Source organism: Paroedura picta, chromosome 18 (assembly GCF_049243985.1).
Source record: "Paroedura picta isolate Pp20150507F chromosome 18, Ppicta_v3.0, whole genome shotgun sequence".
NCBI classification, from domain to species: domain Eukaryota; kingdom Metazoa; phylum Chordata; class Lepidosauria; order Squamata; family Gekkonidae; genus Paroedura; species Paroedura picta.
The window spans coordinates 11,420,942-11,437,787 of record NC_135386.1 but is presented as its reverse complement, the minus strand read 5'-3'; the positions used below and the strand labels follow the sequence as shown (position 1 = coordinate 11,437,787).

General features: G+C 44.1%; 1 long non-coding RNA gene across 2 annotated transcripts in view; it reads left to right on the top strand.

Moving 5' to 3' along the window:
* The window catches only part of LOC143827992 (uncharacterized), an 87,647-nt gene that overhangs the window by 4,889 nt on the left and 65,912 nt on the right, over window positions 1-16,846 (top strand). For both annotated transcript variants that reach the window (XR_013227466.1, XR_013227467.1), the window contains exon 2: window positions 2,212-2,541. This is a non-coding gene — a long non-coding RNA (uncharacterized LOC143827992). The remainder of the gene's footprint in view (window positions 1-2,211; window positions 2,542-16,846) is intronic.

The following is a 16,846-nucleotide window of genomic DNA, read 5'->3' as shown; positions in this document are numbered from 1 at the left end:
ACGTGTGGAGCCGCGTGTGTATAGAAAGGGAAAGCGCGAACCAGCTAGCAGTGAGGCGTATAAACAAGGCTGCCCTCGCCCATTCCAAGAAGAGAGGATCTGCTGGAGCTGTTTTCACATACAAGCGGCACTGGCTTCTTTCTCGACCCCAGCACCAGGCTGGGATCGTCCCGCCCGCGTCTAGCAGCCCGGGGAGACCGAAGGGGCTGGGCCCTCGCCAGTCAGAGTCCAGGGACTTAAAATTAGGGCAATAATATAGTAATTAATAATAAACCAATCACCTGAGCTGTGCTGTAAAGTAGACTCGAGATAAGGGCTTTAAAGAGCTGTTAATGTGTCTCTTGTCAGCCTTCTTCTCCTCCTCCTCCTCCTCCTCCTCCTTCTTCTTCTTCTGCCGTCAAACCACAGTCGGCTTCTCAAGTGTAGCAGTGCTGTGTAGCTATTCCTCGCTTGTCTCCCAGCCAAAACCTGATCAATTCAGCCCACTCGGCCTTAGGGGAAAGCGGATGGGCTGAAGACAGAGACCCTGCTGGGCCCGTTGGCTACTTGGCACAGGAAAGGAGGCAATGAAACTGCGGATGCAGCTCCTTTGAGTCAATCAACCGCCATTGTTAGTAGTGATTATTTTATCTTATTATTATAGCCCACCCTTCCCGGTTGGCTCAGGGCGAGTAACCACAGGACAAAAGTACATCTCTGCCATCCGATCTTGGCTTGAGAATGAAAAGAGCAATTCAGTTGAGGCTGTACAAGATCTCTGCGGATGATCACATTTTCTGTTCTTTGCTCTCCCACTGCAGGCACATTGTTTGCCCCCCCCCCCCAAAAAAAAGGGCGGGCTGTCTTCTAAATACAGAGGAACAAAAGGGTAGGGGGTGCCAAAAGGCAAGGATGAAAGACTTTGGGGGAAATCCCTCCCCCAAACCCGATGCTGATTATTTCCATTTGCACCCCCCCCATCCTGTAAAAGCACCTAGATTTAAAATCAAGTGGCATCCGTGGGGGGGGGGGGGCGACGACGAGGTGATCATTGCTTTAGGATGCTTAGGGCTAATCCTGCGTTGAGCAGATGGCCTGTATGGCCCCTTCCAACTCTATGATTTTATGATCATAAAATCAGCTGGTTCATATTTTGCAGCAAATGCCTCCCTCAAAACCGCATGGAGACAACTTGGAACAAAAAAATGATCTCGAACTGTGCGAGGCTCCCCACTTAAAATATGCATCTCCCCCCCCCCCCCAGAAGTCGTCTCTTTTGTTTACGGAGGTGGGGTGAGCGCAGGGCACGGGCGAGGCTGGAGAGCGAAGTGGTGTCGCTGCTAAGAAATTAAGATTTTAAGAGCCATCGAGATTGGTGGAGGAGGAGAGGCTTCTCCTGATTTAAGGGTAAACTAAGGTGACCAGATTTTAACATTGGTAAAGCAGGACACCATTGACCCGGGGGAGGGGGGTTTTGATTTAAAATTTGGTCTATGTGGAGCAACAAAAAGTTTCATAGAACTCATAGAACACAAAAATAGTATTGCAATATATATATTTTTAATTGCAACAAAAGTACAATTGGCCAGGTAGCCCCAGATGTCCCTTCAAAAGTGTGACAATCTGGTCACCTTAGGGTAAACTCTAAAGCTCTTCCAACCGGGAGTGGCCGGACCCGATCCTGTAAATAAGCCAAAAGCAGAGGAGCGGAGGCGGCCAATAAATGCAAAGCGGGCGGAGAGAAGCCTGCAAAGCCATCGGCACGGGCCGCGTGTGAGCGCGAGACAGAGAGAGAGTTGGCGCGCGCTCGAAGCGTGCACCGCGAGTTGTGAAAACCCCGCGGCGCCCCGGAGGCGGGAAAGAGCCGCGATTTGAATGCGCGGGCCCTCGTTGGTGCGAGCCGCGCTGACGTCACTTCCCAACGAGGGTCATTAACATTCGAAAGCGAGTTATAGAAGTTGGCCCGGGGAAAGGGGGCCAGACCGGCGGCCAGCCTGGCAGGCTGAGCTCCGCGCGCGAACCAGGAGGCGACTCCGCGCGAGAAGGTGGGGGGCCGATCCGTGCATGCCCTTTTCTCTCCCAGGCACGGGCTCCTCTCCCGGGGCAGAGCAGATCCGAACCCACGAGTGCGCTGGAGATGCATGCCTTCTTCTTCTCCTCACTCTTCTTTCCCTTTTTCTTTTTGTAAAAAAACTTATTTTTATTTTTCTCCTTTTCTTTTCTCGTTGACAGAACGAAGATCCGACACCCCCCCTCCCCCCGGCCTTATTCTCCTCCCTCCCCAGCTTGGGAAGTGGGAAGGAGGAGGGGGGAGCTCTGCTTGGAAAGCAGGAAGGCCGTTTCTATCTTTGGTTATCTAGCTGTATGAGTGTTATCCAGCTGTCATAAAGCTAGATAACCGAAAGTAGAAATGACTTCCCCAGGCTTCTTGGAGCTCAGAGGCACAAGACGGAAGAAGGGGAGGGCAGGCAAGCTGGACAGACAGATCTCCCCCCAAGGGGAACCATGGCTGACCACCTGATGAAGGTTTGAGGATCTCTTCCTGCAAACCCTGCCACACAGGTATCCTTCCGTTACTCCGAGTTTTGCTGTTCTGCTTGTTGTTGCTACCGGTTTGTGTTGTGAGTTAGTTACTTCGCAAAAGGCAATCGAAAGGCCGGAGTCATTGGGGATGGAGGGAGGGCAATAGCAGTGCAGAAGGAGAGCAAGAAAAATATCAATGAAATGCATTATTTAAAAAAATATTCACTCTCTTCAGGGTGTCTCGGAATTCTCCTCAAAGGTCTGCTGACTGATCGGTCTGTTAGACGGCCGCAGACAGGTTGGGGGGGGGAGCGGGAGGGGGGGGTCAGTTGTGTATGTATAGTGTGCAGGGAGACTGTGGACTGCACTCTTGCTAACAATGCTTCCTGATCAAATTATTCTATGCATCAACCCCAGAAAGCCCATTAGCATCTGGAAGTTATCTCCATGCCCCCCCCCCCTTCACAGGCTCCTCCTTGGGTTTTGCGGCAGGCCTCTGTCTCTCTCTCTCCCCCCCCCCCAAATTCTGCCCCCTCTGTGAGGTCAAGTTCTTGATAATTTGATCACTTTTCATGGGCCTTGGCAGCTGCTTTTGTGTAGAGTTGGGGGGTCTCTGTGCAGAGTGAAGTGGAGCAGAAATGAGGGAGAGTTTCTGAATAGAATGAGGCCTGGTTCATAGGGCCAGACCTTAACATTGAGACTCTGCCTGCATACAAACTACCTGTTTTAACTGCTGGGACTTTTCTTGGTCTTTCTCTCTTGAGTCCCCCCCCCCCCATCTCCAAGTTGCCTGAATGGTTAACATTCATAAAGGATTCTTTACCTCGCTGCAAAACCCCAGAGTTGAAACATAATATGTATTACAATGTCTAGCAAATAAAAAAGCAATTGGGGAAATCTGCATTCTGTTCCCATGGTAACACAAAGCACTGCGCTCAGCTTGGCCTAGTCTTTCTCTTCTGGCACATTTTAGCCGCCAATTTGAGGCAAATAAGTGCTTTTTGCCTGATCTGGTTGGAAGCAACTCTCCTCTTCAACCTCCCCCCACCCTAAAAAAAAAAAAAGAAAATACCCGTGAAGCAGCAATTCACAGAAGATCATCACAATTTCTGAAAGGTCCTGTCTTTGATTGGGAGAATTTGGCTGCTGTTCCCCCCCTTGAAGTACAAACCGTCTTTAGACGGCTCCAGGAAATTAATTCCTTCCCACAGTCTCTTCTTGGGGGACTGCAGGGCTCTTCCTTTGAGTAGGGCCATTCAGTTTCAAAAAATGGACCCAGCTCTCCTGAATGCATAAGGCTGGCCTTGGATGGGTTTCCTATCAATGCAGAGATGCAGGCAGGCTTGTTCCCTTGTTATAGCTGTGGGTTTGTGGCAGTCCCTGTCCCAGGCTGTGGCAGTAGCAGTATGTGACCTCCCCCTTTGTCAGCAGGGTTCCCCACCTACATCAGGCAGAACTTTCAGGGACCTTTTCATTCTTGATAACTGTGGTTATTAAATTTGGGGACAAAAACCCAAAGCAGGTGGCCTCGACCTTCTCCAGCTGTTAAGTCTTACGTGGATTGCCCCCCTCCCTCTCCTGCAGCACTGGGCTCCCTTTGTGATCCTCCTTGCATTGGTGGATGGGTGGGGCTGCATCCTTGGAGTCACGCCACTCCAATGTGATTTGGGAAGAGGGGAACTCGGGAAGGGTTTCGACTTCAGGTTTGTCTGTTGGGTGGCTTTAAGGAGGAGGCCAGAGATCCTGCTCTGTTCTTCTGCCCTTTTTAGGATTCCTTCAGTATACCTTTATGACACAATCACAAAGATACTGCTGTGTTGTTCTTCTGCTCTTCTAATGCCATTGCCTCGTCTATAGCTGCTAGCATGTAGTACCACGAGTTTTAAATACAAGGAAAAGGCTATCTAAAAAGACGCATTATTGGAGGAAAAGGCTTTTGGACCTATGTTCTGCGATCTGGCTTGGGCTAAACATTTGAAGAATATCTTCCTTAGAGAATCAAACCAAAATCCATCTAATTCAACAAACTGTTTCTAACAATGGTCAGCTCTACCAACATGTGCATAGAGTATGATTTCTGTTGTCTTTGTTCCTCAGTGTCTAATGTCCAAAGTCTTATTTGCTGTGCATGTGGAGTATTCTACGCAGTTCAATCTTTCATGAATTGTTTGTTCCTTTAAAAAAAATACCTACACAACTTCTAAGTTAATGGTCATCACCATCGTTTTGTGGTAGCAAGTTTGATAGGGTAGTTATATGATGTATTTATACCTCTCACTCTAGAAATTAATTGGGGCATCCTGGCTCTGATTGGGAAAATCGAATTAATAGAGACTACAGTTGAATCTACCCTTCCGTTCAAGTTATTAGAATTCGTTTATTCATGTTCTCCACCTCACACTTAAGTCTTGATTTCATGTACAGAAATATTGCTCACAATTCAAAGGATTATTTTCTAAGTAAATATGCATATAGTTGCAGCCTGTGGTTCTTCTCCAACCCCTCCCCCCAGTCAGTAAAAAGTCTATGATACAGGTTTCTGTTTAATCAGATTTTCTTATGTTTTCAGTGTCTGTTGCCAAATCACTTGAATAAATAGGCTTTTAGCATATTTATATGACTAAAAACAAATATCCCCTTATTTTCACAAACATTATGCTGTGCTGGACAGCTGAGAGCCAGTTTGGTATAGTGGTTAGGAATGCGGACTTCTGATCTGGCATGCCAGGTTCGATTCTGCACTCCCCCACATGCAACCAGCTGGGTGACCTTGGGCTCGCCACAGCACTGATAAAACTGTTCTGGCCGGGCAGTGATATCAGGGATCTCTCAGCCTCACCCACCCCACAGGGTGTCTGTTGTGGGGAGAGGGAAGGGAAGGCGACTGTAAGCCGCTTTGAGCCTCCTTCGGGTAGGGAAAAGCGGCATATAAGAAACAACTCTTCTTCTTCTTCTTCTTCTTCTAGGCTGGAACATTGTCATGCACAAATAATAGTCATGTATGTCTTACACCTTGGCAAGGCTGCCTAGTTCTCATCTTCTTACAGCTTCATATCTTTGCCTTCATTACTATGGAGATTCTAGTTATGTTTCTAGGAAAGAATGGAAGGGGGAGGTGGGGAGCTCAGTTTTAACAAGAGAAATAGTTGCCCTTTTCAGGACGTTTGAGTGGGTTCTATAAATGCTCACCATGTTCTTGATGTGTTAGGAATCATCTGGGCATGATCATCCACAGCTCTAAAATCTTTGGAATTTAGCCATAAAAAGTGTCTGCTCAGAATGGTTAAGGTTCATATGTTGCATGAAGATGTATCAGTGATTTGGGGATGAGATCTAGATAGGCTCTACAATATAGATTGAATGAAGATCTTCTCTTGATTTACACATGGAAATTCAGTCTTGTGGACTGATCATTTGAATTGTGAAAAGCTGTTGAATTTGAATCCATGCCCAACAGCAACCACATTTGTCTTGGTGCAAAAAAAGAAAAGAAAAGACGCTTTCAGGATACCTGTTGGATTGTGTCATCCTTATATTTATTTAATTTTATCTATTTACTTTATTTATACCCCATTTTTTCACCAATGGACACTGAAGGTGGCTTTACATTGTTATTCTTCATTTTATCCACTACCATTTGGTCCTGATTCTGAGTTCTTATTATTGCACATTTTAGCTTGCAGGTTGTAATTGGAATCTGGATCAAAGGTGTGCAAAAGACTTTTCTAAACTTCTTTTTGAAAAAAAGTTATGATTTAAAATATGGTCAATTTCTACTTTGTTCACTACTAATCCTTTTGTGAAATGGATAATCTATTTCCAAAATGCTGATCCATTCTCAAAAATATGTTTTGCCTATTGAGTCAATCTTTTCAATTTTGATGCCCCTGGAAATATTTATCTTGGATGCTTCAATTGTTTGAGTTCCTGAACATGTGAAGCTTCATCACTGGGTGACTGAAGATGAAGAAATGGCTTTGAATGTGTCAATGCACTATTGTGCAACTACCATTATCAGATGAAACATTCATATCTTGATTAAAGTAATTCTTGGTCATGTTAAGTTACCAGTCACTAAAGGCTGACCCATCAAATGATGCATGAAACCATATCTTTGTGGAGAGAGCTGGTGGGTAATGTGGTCAATGTTTGGAAGACTCGAGAAACCAATTACTGAGTTTTAGATATTGTGGGTCAACTGGAAGTGAAAAACTTTAACTGACTATACAAAATGTGCTGCCTTACTAAACTCTTAAGATGTTAAGTATGTCGTGCTACATGAGTAGATTCTTGGGAGTGAAAAAGACCATAACTGGTGAAATAGAATTGGCATGAATGCAGCTTTGCAAGGAATGTGAAGGGGAAAAGAGAAATCCCTGCCATAAGAAGCTTACAATATAAATAGTTAAGGGAGACAATGTGGAAAAGGGAGAGATGGAGGTAAAAATAAACAACACAGAGAAAAGAGAAATATGACCAGGAAGAGATTGTTTTGATTTCCCCCCCACTTGTTGCCAATAGAGAAGGATGTAAAATACTTGGGGGGGGGGTGTACATTTTCCCATCTAGTACGCATCTCAGAATCTTCATTTCTCTAGCAGAGTATGATCCATACTTTTTTTAGCCCAAGCTACTATAGATGTCCCTCGATTTTAATCCAACTGAGTTTGATGAGACCAAATGTGCTTAAGTATTTCTGGTCCTTGTTGGCTTCAGGACCTCTCATCCTGACAACTACCACATAAGCAACCTACTGGACAAATAACATATAAAGAAAGGTTATCTGTGTTAAATCTCTGGCTCTCCAGGGGGAAAGGCAACTGTGAAGGAGCTCTTGCTATTATATATTCTAATGAGAAATCATTGGAAAAAATTTTAAAAGTAAAAGAGCCAGGAGAAGGCAGCAGGTCTACTAATTCCCGCTTAAGAGCCAGGGAACAAGAGCAGCAAATGCCAATAACATAAATATGTGGAATTAGGCTATCATTTAGAAAGCATTACTCATCCAAAGATACAGCAGTCAGTTTTAGGATTTACTGTAGTCCCACACACAGCCAGATATAGAATATATGGATTTTCTAAAAATGGAGTTTTGAGGAGATGGGAATGAATCATTCTGTTTTAAAGACCATGTGAATATTGAGCATCCATTTTTGCTCTTTCCAAACCACCTAAACTTGTATTCTGGACCTAGTGCCAGAAAACAAGAGAGAAACAAAAGGAGACGGGAATGGGATCTGTTTCCAACACTTGCCTCATATGAAGCACAGTTTGACGTCCTGGTGTCCCTGGCCATTGATCCTCACATTGCTGCTTACCATGGTTTGGGCAGTGTCAGTGATATTATGTCAACCTAGTGACATTGTCAGCCTTGGTGACAAAGTCACAGAAATTGATTGATTTAGATTTTTATACCGCCCTTCCCTATGGCTCTGGGCGGTTATCACAGCAGACCAGATAAGATCTTAGGGCAGGGGCAGTCAAACTGTGGCCCTCCAGATGTTCATGGACTACAATTCGCTGGCAGGGGCTCCTGGGATTTGTAGTCCATGGACATCTGGAGGGCCGCAGTTTGACTACCCCTGTCTTAGGGCAAAGACCAGAGGGAGAAAAAACACAAACACACACCGTGAGTGAGCACTTTTTGGTGTTCATAAGACAAACTCAAACCAAACGAAGGAGTCTATGCTCAGTCCTGGATTCCTGACTAGATGAAGCCCCATTACTTGGGCACAAATAATGTGTGTTTTGTATCCTCTGAGTGACACCCCTTGGGTACATGGCAGTTAAGATTCCAGTGTTGGCTCCCAGCCTAGTTACACACTTGCACGCCAGTGTAATTTTGTTGACCTTTAAGCATTTTCCACTAAAATGCAACTCCCCCTCCCCCAAAATTATGCACATGATGCTCGATCACATATGAGGGGCTTACGACAACCAGGAGGCAATATGTTCAAGTTTTCAATGGTAGGGCCCCTATCTCAGTGGCAGACACACTCAAGACCCCTGGCACTTTCACTTGAAGGCTCTCAGAGAGCAGCACTTTCTCTGCCGAAGACCTTGGAGAACTGCTGTCTGTCAAAGCAGGCAGTTTCTAGGATAGCTGAACCAATGGTCTGACTCTGTACAAGGCAGCTTCATATGTTCATGTTACCATGGCAACTATGTGCTCGGTACAGGTGACCTTAAGCCCATGTTTAAGCTGCAGCGACACCAACAAGGTGGAGTAATTGCTGCCTCCATTTAATATAGTGTGCAGATAGCTAAGGCAACTTCTTGTAGTATAAATCTGCAGAGACATAGTTGCCCTGAACCAGCAAGACTGCAGGGGTAGTCAAACTGCGGCCCTCCAGATGTCCATGGACTACAATTCCCAGAGGCTCCTGGGAATTGTAGTCCATGGACATCTGGAGGGCCGTAGTTTGATTACCCCTGAGCAAGAGACTTGCATGCAACTGGTCCAAAGAAACGTATGGATGGATGCATCCCTAGCTATGCTGCGTTTGTCATCAGTGTGACTAGAGATGGTTGAGGCTCAACATTCCCTTGGGCAGTACATGGTCAAGTAATGTAGAAGAAGGGATAATAAACCAAGGGTCTTTCCTTTGAACAAGGCGTGGTGGCAGTTTCTATTTATTTAACTGCACAGAGAAAAATCCTAGAGGAGATCAGCCCTGACTGCTCCTTAGAAGGCCAGAGCCTGAATATGAAACTCAAATATTTTGGCCACCTCATGAGAAGGAAGGACTCCCTGGAGAAGAGCCTAATGCTGGGAGCGATTGAGGGCAAAAGAAGAAGGGGACGACAGAGAATGAGGTGGCTGGATGGAGTCACAGAAGCAGTCAGTGCAAACTTAAATGGACTCCAGGGAATGGTAGAGGACAGGAAGGCCTGGAGGATCATTGTCCATGGGGTCGCGATGGGTCTGACACAACTTCGCACCTAGCAGCAACGAGAAAAGTATATTTTGGTAGCTAGGCTAACTCTTCCAATGCAATTAATTTTCTAGTTGAGTGGTAGGCAATAAATCCACTACAAAATAATGTTAGAATTCAGACAGCCTTTCTGAGCTGTCAAAGCACTTGATTTAAATTTCCGTAATCCTTGCAACAAGATTTTGGAGATGTGTGAGGTGGGGTAAAGCGGAGAAGAAGAGAGGGAAAGACTGGTTGCCTAATCTCACTTTTATGGCAGTCGTGAGATCTGGATCAAGCACAGCTTGTAGCTGGTCTCCAAAAGTAAAAAATGTCTTTAATCGGTTGGCAAATTCCAAACAACTGTTTCCCCTCTTCTCCTGCACAGACTGAATTACATTCCCTTGTGTCTAATCAGGTTTCTGTGCAACCTGCCCCCTCCCTGTCCCCTTTGTGTGGTGCCTGCAGAGTGCATGGCCCTGTAAAACTGCCATCTTTGAGGAACTTGTGTGCCAGTTTCTCACCTGAGTTGCAACCATGTCATTTCCTTTGAACAGGCATCTTGCTTGCAGTCGCCAGGGACTTGTGCTGATCGCCTTGCTTTGGGGTTTGCTAGGGGCACGGGGGTCTTGGCAATTTGGGGGAATGGAAGAGAGAAAGAGATTTCAACGTAGTCTTGGTCAGTTGGTCTCTTAGAAACAGAAAGGGCTGTTCATATAGAGGTTCCTTTCACCTTGGTCCTGGCTGAAGCAGCACTATAAGTGGGTTCTATTCATCCACAGCCCTGCTCCTTCAAGCAATTGAGACTGGAGGCATTTGAAAAGGAGGACTGGCCTTCAATGGCAGGACCTTGGGCCATTCTAATTGGTTTAGGTTCAAGGGGCTACTGGATTTGTGAAAAGCCCCAAGGCAGCTTTCCCACGCCAGGCCCCAGGTTTCTGCAAGGGGGAGGGGGAGCATGGATAGAGGCCGGTTAAAAAGGACGGAAGAGAAGCACCCATAACAAGGTGGCACAGAAGCAGAGCCCTGGGAAGGGCTGAAACCCACATTTACACTTACTTGAAAGGATGCAGTGATCTTTGCAAGTAACATTTCTGGGAATAAAACTTCTTCTGCCTGCAATACCCATCCTTTTTTTTTTTGTGAACGATGCATCACCTAAGGTTGCTCTGATGATTTATTCACAATTTAAAATGAGCGGTATTTCAAACGGTTTTGCATTTGCACAATAGGTGTCTTTTGGGAAGGCAACGGAGAACACACTCCGTATGGAGCGCTCGGATTGTTGGGGTAATTGCTGAGACAGCGTGTGCTCCAGGTCCATTGGTGGTAGGTTGCACATCATTTAAAAACCAGTCACATCTTGAATATGTGTGCTGCTTTTTATGTTTGCATTGTCGATGGTGCTCAGCCTGCTTAGAACTTACTGAATAGGACTACAGTTCCCAGGGGGCAGTGCAAGAGTGCACGTAATATTTGCAATACAGTTAAGAACATTCGATTGACACATTTTTCTTTGGAAGCCAGGATGTTTTACAAATACCATGGAGACTGATGGGCTTGCTCTCCTCCAGAAACTCGAAGTGTAAATGAAGGGGAGGAAGCCCAGCTCAAGGAGGAGAGTGAGCACAGTGCACTGAAAAAGAAGGATCCCTGACAGCAAGGCTGGGAAAGACCTGGGAGGGAGGTGGAAATTCTCCGCGCAAATGGCTCGGTTCTGGATGGACCAATGGTCTGGCTAGGTATAAGGCCACTTTGTATCTTGACCTGTTGGTTGTCCTTTCATTCGGATAATTTGGCAGCAGTTTGAGCACAGTTTGAACGGAACCATGTTCAAGCTAATTTCAGAGGGTAGTCATGCTGGTTTGAAGCAGAAGAGCTAGACTGGAGTCCAGGAATACCTTCAAGATCATAGAATCATAGAATAATAGCATTGGGAGGGACCTCATTGGTCATCCAGTCCAACCCCCTGCACTATGCAGGACACTCACAACCCCATCGCTCACCCGCTACCTGCCACCCCATTGAGCCTTCACAGAATCAGCCTCTCCGTCAGATGGCTCTCCAGCCTCTGTTTAAACATTTCCAAAGATGGAGAACCCACCACCTCCCGAGGAAGCCTGCTCCACTGAGAAACTGCTCTGTCAGGAACTTTTTCCGGATGTTTAGCTGGAATTTCTTTTAGATGGAATTTCAATAAGATGTTTGGGGTATAAGCTTTCAAGTGTAAAAGTTCCCTTCATCCGAGGTCTTTATCATAGTTTCAAGTGAATCCCTTTACAAATTAAGCCATGTTTCCAGTGCACCAAATATGATCTAATTGCAGTGGGTGTGTTTTCAGCTGCACATTTCACTGTCTGGGTTCTGTGAACTTCTTCCCATTTTCTTTTCAATTAATGAAAAGCAAGCAGAAAAATAGCTGTAAGAACATTGCTTTGGGTAAGTTTTTTTTAATTACATGGAAGGATATTTCAAGGAGCATTGTGATAACAATGAACATGGCTTATCAAATACAAAGAGATGCAGGAAAGTTATGCAAAGTGTAGTGTACATAAATGGACATATCCTTTTTTTTTGGTCCAGTATGCTAAATGAATGAATGAATGAATGAATGAATGAATGAATGAATGAATGAATATGATGTCAACATGCTGAGAACTCAGGACTTCTGGTCATTACAAACAGCAAGCTGTGCCAATTGTCCAGCAATTTTGGAAAACGCCAAAAATTGTTAAAATTGTTAAACTTAAAAAAATTGTTAAACATTTATTGGTTGATATGCCCATACATGGTCATGTCGACCTGCTCCCCCCTCCCCAAAAGGCCAGTGACGTGCCTGGAGGGGGGGAAGGGGGGGCCAGGTGGGCATGTACACATCTATGTTTACCAACCATATTCTGCACGATTGCACCTGGGGTTTCTCAGACTGAAGAATGTTTCAGATGGTTCTCAATGGGAAAAGAGTTGAGAAAAGCTGCTGTAGACTTTCTGTAGGATATGAGCCACTTGGATTCTGGGGTTGCTCAACATCTGAAGAAGCTGATATGCAGTCAGTGTAGAACTGAACTTGGAATGTTTACATAAAACCTGATACGTGTTATTGTGAATATTCAAGAATTAAGATGTTAATTTTTATCCCAGAGATGGGATCAAATTAATTCAAAAGAAATTCCATCTAAACATCCGGAAGAAGTTCCGGACAATTAGAGCGGTTTCTCAGTGGAACTGGCTTCCTCGGGCGGTGGTGGGTTCTCCATCTATGAATTTTTTAAACAGAGGCTAGATAGCCATCTGACAGAGAGGGTGATTCTGTGAAGGCAAAGGGGTGGCAGGTTACAGTGGATGAGCACGAGGGTTGTGAGTGTCCAGCATAGTGCAGGGGGTTGGACTAGATGACCCGTGAAGTTCCTTCCAACTCTATGATTCTGAGATTCTAAGATATGCTGCTGATAGTCACCTGCATGTAACACTCGGCATTTACACATGAATCTGTCTTATACTGAATCAGACCCATGGTCTGCCAGGGTCAGTATGGTCCACTCAGGATGGCAGCGGCTCTCCAGGGTCTCAAGTAGAGAAGGCTTTCACATCACCTACTAATTTGTCTTTTTTAACAGGAGATGCCAGAGACTGACCTTTCCTGGATGCTTTAGGCTGATCCTGCATTGTGGGGTTGGACTAGATGACCTGTGTGGACCCTTCCCACTCTAGGATTCTTTGATTCTATAATTCTGTAACTTGGGACCTCCTGTGTGTCAAGAGCATGCTCAACCACTGAGCCATGGCTCCTTATAAATGACTAAAAAGTTGATAAAAGGTATGTTTTGGGGACATCAGGGATTGTCAGCATTTAGAAGAGCAGGTCAACAGGCACCCATTTTTAGAACATGTATACTTTCTCTGTTTAGCAGGGTTACAATTTTTAATTGAATAACCATTTCCAAGTGCTGAATGACAGCACAGTTTCAGAAATGTGTGGCCATGTAGCATGGTTTCAGAAATTCAAGAATACCGTGCCCTAGCTGTATGATTCAGATTCTGGTCAGTAGTTGCAGACAAACATCAGCATCGTCTTATCAAGCTACTTTTGTAGTGGTGAAATTGCCAGAGCATATTGGTTGAGGATATTGGTTGTATATCCAAGAGAATGTTCACAGCCCAACATGTGTGGGGGCGGGCAGTTGCTAGTTAGGATGGGATTAAGATTTTACCTCTGTCTGATAGGAGATGTTGTGTGAGGAAGAGCAGAAGGGTGAGAGGGAGAACTTAAAGAAGCAGTCCTAGGCATACTTACTTGGGAATAGATATAATTGAATTGAACCCAACGTGGTGTGCATTGTTTTCCATTCTTCATTGTATCCTGTCTTAGGCTGAAAGGGTAGAAGTGCCCCAAGCATCATGGCAAAACAGGGATTTGAACCCCTGGGCTTCCATAATCTAACCTAGCTTCCTAAGCATTATGATTCAGCAGCTAAGGGACAAGATTGGTGTGGTCTGTCCATTACTGGGAAAGTGTTCTGGTATGCCAGATGGGAATTAGTGGCCAGGAGTGATCTGATCCAGGTGGCCCAGCATCTATCACAGCAGCCTTGACTGGAAGCAGGAAGACTCTGGTACTATAGGAACCACCTGGATCAACCTTGCTCCAAAACTTTAAAATTTCCAGTCCACATCTGGACAAGGCAGATGGAAGACGGGTTGAAAACAAGTGGATTACAGATATGTAGGCAAGTTCCCTTTAAGTCCCTCTCAAGAAAAGTACATGGTCTAAAAATAATACAAAAATTGTATTACACCATGATTATTCTAGGCAAAAATTTGGAAAAAAATGTTGCAGAGGCTGTGGAAATGTGGGATACTTTATTCGTGTGTGGTTGGAACGTCCCGTAATAACAGAATTTTGGATTTTTTAAATAGAAGTCCGTAAAATAAGACAGAAATTAGAAGCTTTGGTTATTTCTCCTTAATTTATTTTTGAATGGAAAAGCTCAATGTAAGCTGAAAACATTGGTGAACTTCCATATTATAACAGCCAGAATGATAATTTTCACAAATTGGAAAAATGCAGGAAATATTACATTAGATAAATGGTGAAATAAAATAAGACAATTTATGATTTTGGAAAAATTATCCAATGACATTAAGGTACTTCAAGGAGGAAAAAGAATGAGGTTTTAATAAAGTTAAGGTTAACTTAGTAAATTACTTATGGAGTGTTTTAGATTGTAATATATGTAAAATGCTAATCTAGTGGGAATTGTGAAATAATGATTTGGATGGAAACTGAAATGACTTCTTTTTAGGCATTGGAAATTAATGAAGTTTCTTTTTGCTATATTGTCTTTATTTATTTGTTTGTTTGTTTGTTTATTTACTGCCCTTCTCTGAGTCTCAGGGGTGTTTCACATAGAATGTAACCAATACATTGGACTTATTCTACATCAGAAAAAATAGTTTTATATGTTATTTCTTTTCTTGAGACTCGCCACAGCACTGAGAAAACTGCTCTGACCAAGCAGGGATATCAGGGCTCTCTCAGCCTCACCCACCTCACAGGGTGTCTGTTGTGGGGACAGGAAAGGGAAGGCAATTGTAAGCCGCTTCTGGTAGAGAAACACAGCATATAAGAACCAACTCCTCCTCCTCCTCCTCCTCTTCTTCTTCTTCTGAGGCAGAAGGGATCACAATCGAATGGGCAGGAAGCTGGATCTCACAAATCAGCTAGGGTCAAGGTTTATAGGGTGATTAAAAATGCAGAACATTTCCTAAACTCTGAATTGGAAATGGGATATGCACCAGATGCTTCTCATCCAAAGGTACCTTATTTAAAGGTATGGTCCCTTCCAACTCTATGATTCTATGATTCTATTTTCTGTTTTATGTAAACCACCCTGAGCCTTAGGGGAGGACGGTATATTAAACAAACAAGCAAGCAAACAAACAAATAAATTTTATTTACTCATAAATACCCTGAATTTCCCCTCCAAACAGGTTACATCATTCCTCTCTTAGATCATTTCCATTTTATCATCACAACAACCTGTCGGGTAGCTAAGTTTAGAGGGTGTGACCCAAAGTCACGCAGCCAGCTTCCATGTGGGGATTTGAACCGGGGTCTTCCAGATCCTAGTCTGACTCACCACCTGCTGCACCACATTGATTCTCTGGATCTGGTTTACATAGGTAAGCCTCCAGATCCTGACTGGGTCAGAATGGTTGTATATAGACAGAACACTTAGCAATATAGGTGCTTATACTATCTCCTGTATTATCCCTCTTGCTAATGAAAACTTAGCAGATCATTGACAACCTTTTGCTTGATGAAAGAGGAAACCAACTGGCATAGCTTTCAGTCTGCTCAAAATGCCAAGAACGTCCTCCTGGCCGAAGGTGAATTATCTTTGTTGACCTGACCAGCACAGCTCTGATATATTTTTTTCATACCTGATCTCTTTCTCATCTATTCTGGAACTCCAGCTGCTTTGTGTGTGATGGTTCAGACCGATTCCCCAGTACACATGGTACAACTGCAAATGGATACAACACAAGATACACATCCTCTGCCAGGGGTGGCCAAACTGTGACTCTCCAGATATCCATGGACTACAGCAAATGATGGCAGGGGCTCATGGGAATTGTAGTCCATGGACATCTGGAGAGCCACAGTTTGGCCACCCTTGTCCCATGCCAATATATACAGCTGGATTTGCATACCGTATCTGCTAGTGTAAAACTGCTTCTGCAGCAAACTTCCCTGGTTTTACACCCCTGCTTTCTCAAGCTAATGGGATCAGTTTTGCATACAGTGACAAGAAATACCATTGTAGCTGAGAGCAGAAAATACTATTTTGTTTTAATTGCTGGTTTATATTTTGTGCTCCCCCCAAGTTATCAGCAGTTTATTGTTTACTTTTGAAAGCCTCTTCCTTCCTTTCAAGATTCAAAGGGGTTGACACTTTTTATTTTGGATGTATATCCACAAGTACAATAGATACACCAGCTTTTGGTGGCAAGGTCAGCTTTTTATCCATTTGAAAGGCTGTGTGAATTCCTTTCCCAGGTGAATTATGCATTCTTACTGTTGCCTTTTATTGTGGGTGTTAGGGAATTCTTTCCTATGATTATGACTTCTCTGGATTAATACTGACTTTGTCATTCTTTTCCAAATTTCTTCCATTGACATCATCTCTCTTTCTAGGCAGGCAGTCGGCTCATTAAAAAATTATTTCATACATCACCTGCATTTCACTGCTAAATCCATTTAATGTTTATTATCAAATCCCAGTGTAGGTGCCTTTTTAAGCTGTTGAAGGTTGAAGTGACTTAATTGACTAACAAGAACCTAGTATTCATTACGAGAAAGAAATGCCATATTTAAGGTTTTCCTTTTGTCACTTATAAAACCACATCAGAATCAGAACAGTATTTTT